Below are 3,400 nucleotides of genomic sequence, written 5' to 3'. Positions count from 1 at the left end.
TACATAAAAATAAAAGAACAGCTTCTTGACTACTGCTAACTGTTACATGGCTTTTCCCATGACTAATGATTTAGGTGGAGATAGTGACCTAATTTCTGGTGCTGAACTTGGAAAGAGAGTGTTAAGCTTGTGCATAAGAATATCAGCCCTAGAAGGAGTTTCATTCAGAAGAAATTGTTGAACAATTGGCTTCTTAAACCACTCTAAGACAGAATCCCCTGGGCATCTCAATACAACCTTACTGACCTCAAATGGTGATTGTACTGAATCTAGAAGCTGTGCTATCACAATCTTCAGGGTGGGCCCTGTAACTAATTTAATTCTTCGGGGGACAACACCATAATACAACATTCGCTTCCTGAACCTATGAAGAGTGTGCACAATAGCAATGAGAGCAGCCCCCACTGATAAGTTTCTCACATCCAGCGACCAGGCAATATGTTGATCAAAGACTATCGCCTTGGGAAAGAGCTTATTCTCATAGGCAACCTTCCAGACACACCGAGCTCTGTTTATTTGTCCCATGAGCACAAGATAGTTAAGAAGAACATTTACGAAGTACCTGGCAGCACCCTCTTCCAGCTCATAATCAATGCCCTGGAAAAATTCCCTCACAAATGATAAAACTGGTTGTTTTCTCTGTTCTGGGCCTGTAAAGAGCCCACACATGAAAGAGTGTGCCTTATGTTCTGTGGCACTCAAGATTGACATCAAGTGCCTCTCATTCTGTTCATCTTGGCATCTTACCAGATGAGCCAAGATTGATGTATACAATATGAGATCAACCTTAGCAGCAGAATTTACATAAGTCTCAAGGAGAGGTTTAGCTGATTCATACAAACCATTTTTCATGCATGTTTCAAAGAGCTGCCTGATGATAAAATTGTTAGTTCGAATACCAGATGCACCCATGAAACGCAGCCATCTCAGAGCGAGATCAACAGAACCATCCTTAATGTAGATCATCAGAACATCACTGGCACTCACATCAACAGAAAACCCCATGGCTTTCATCTCAAGTAGAATCTTGGCAGCCACATCCACAAGCTTCTTATTTGCTAGGACTGTTAAAAGGGAAGTATAGGTGCTTAGGCCAGGCCTCAAACCTGCATTGGTCATAGAGTTATACAGTGTCATGACTGAGTCTACTTGCCCCGATGCAGCATGCATTTCTAACAGACAAGAATAGGTAGACGCTGTTGGTAGAAACCCTGCTTTATCCATATCTGAGAAAACTGACATTGCGATATCAAGCTTCCCAGATTTTGCATGAGACTCAACAATCATTGTGTAAAGCCCATAATTGGGCCTAAACCCAGCTTTCTTCATCTCATCCCATGTCCTCAGGCCTGCATCTAGCTTCCCAGCCTTAACAAATGACTCGATCAGAGACACATACATTGTTGCTGATGGCCTAATGCCAAAAGCCTGCATTTCCATGTACACTTTCATTGACGTGTCCAACCTCCCTGCTTTTCCCATTGAATCAACTAGGGATGCAAATATGGTATAGTTGGGTCGAAATCCCTTTCCTTTCATCTCTTCGAAAAGCTTGAAAGCAGTATCCAGACGTCCAGATTTTGCCAAGCTTGGTATCATCATTTCATAAGTTGACCCATCCAATGAGCAACCAGCTACTTCCATAGCCTCACATATCTCAAATGCCTTATAAGGCAAACCCTTGTTCAGAAACAATGTTATAAGCGCGTTGTAAGTCTGGGTATTAATTTTACATCCCGAATCTTGAAGTTTCTTGAAACAAGAGAAGGAAACCTCCAATTTCTCTGCCCTAGCAAGATGCTGAATCACCTGGTTATATGCCATGAATGATGAAATTCCCTTGCCCCCACATTCTTTAATCATCTCATCAAACAAATGCTGAATTCCTTCAAAATCTCTAATATGATTCAGTCGATCAAACAGAAGAAGATAGCTCTCATCACTCGGGCAGTACCAAGATTGTCTCCTAGCCCATCGGAATAAGCTCATCGAGGTTTCCGGCTCTCCAATCACCTTCAAAGCTTGATTCAAATGACCCATGTTCGGAACAAAATGGAGCCTATCCAACTGGGCCTCCATTTCAGGCCCCCATTTCCATCTCTTTACAATCTCCACAATTTTGGCAACAGCTGAAACATTCAATAGCGGTTTTTTCAGTCCACCAATCATGACATGACCATCCATCCCAGGCTCCACCGAACGGATTCCCTTCCCAGAGAAAATCACCTCTCCCGATTCATCCAAATAAACCAGGTCTTCTGTCCACTCACTGGAATCATAAATGCTCTTTCCTGAACAAAAGTTTCTGCAAAAGATACGATTTTGGATAGAAAATGAGGTAATCCAACTGGAATACTCCCTATGTGCTGAAAGTTCAAATTTTCCGCAATAACAGTTATGCGTTGCATAGTTAGGGTTTTTCCTAAGCAAGTGGAGATGGTTCAATCCATTGATTACCACTTTGAGATTTCGACGACAAACAATACCCAGACAAACCATTTCTCTAGTCTTAGTTACAGACACTAGGACCTACCCATAGTTGGAAAATTAGCACCAAAGAAGAACTGCAAATCGGATGAAATAAACCTACCGCTCACCGCCTCTGTCACCCAACTGAGGTTGACGAACTCTTCAAAGAACCTGCTGCAACCGCCTCTGCTAGCGCTGCCATCACCCACTGTGGCGTGGCTGGATGTAAAGCAGCGCGCCCCTGCAGCGTTTTATCTTCAGATTCTTTTTCAATTGGGAAGACGGTCAAGGAATTCAATACCAAGAATCAATCATGCTTGCTGTTAAACCCCTCCCCACTTTCTCTTTTTCTTTGTCTCTTTATTCTTCTTGAAGTTGATATAGGTTTGAAGGTAGCGGAAGTGTGTGGTAACTTTCAAAATACAATTTACTACCAAAAAAAAAAAACTTTCAAAATACTATAGATGCTAAGTCATCGCTTAATTTCATCGTAATAACTGACAATTATACGTTTAATTTACTAAAAAAAAAAAAAAAAGAGCAGGACAATGAACTTAAAGAAAGTAACATTACAACAATATTTCATTGGTTTTTTTTCTTTTGGTAGTAAATAAGAGCTTAGTATTACTCAGAATAGCAAGTACATAGAGTTGTGGAATCTATTACATTTAGTATCTTATTATAATCTATATAGGACATGAAAGCTAGGTGGTTAAACCAATGGTGGAATGTGTTCTCCCCAAAAAGCTTAAAGGTTAGTATCCTTAGTGATACTAACAATATCAATCAAATTGGGACATGAGTTATTGGCCACTTCTTGTGATTTGGTGGTTGAAGTAACTCAAGCACTTCCTTTTCATTACACCATGCGTCATGTATTTGAATGTTGTTAATTTGTGCTTGGGCTATTTCATCCTTTAATCCAACCAAG

The 3,400-nt window shown here is 40.7% G+C and overlaps 1 pseudogene; it reads right to left on the bottom strand.

The window, feature by feature from the left end:
• On the bottom strand, window positions 1-2,811 carry LOC149021350 (pentatricopeptide repeat-containing protein At1g79490, mitochondrial pseudogene; annotated as a pseudogene).
• Between the last annotated feature and the right edge of the window lie 589 nt (window positions 2,812-3,400).

This window comes from Hakea prostrata, chromosome 3, assembly GCF_041222555.1.
Source record: "Hakea prostrata isolate BN-2017 chromosome 3, UWA_Hpros_2, whole genome shotgun sequence".
NCBI lineage: Eukaryota > Viridiplantae > Streptophyta > Magnoliopsida > Proteales > Proteaceae > Hakea > Hakea prostrata.
Note: the sequence above shows the minus strand (reverse complement) of the source record. Positions and strands in the feature narration are given on the sequence as shown.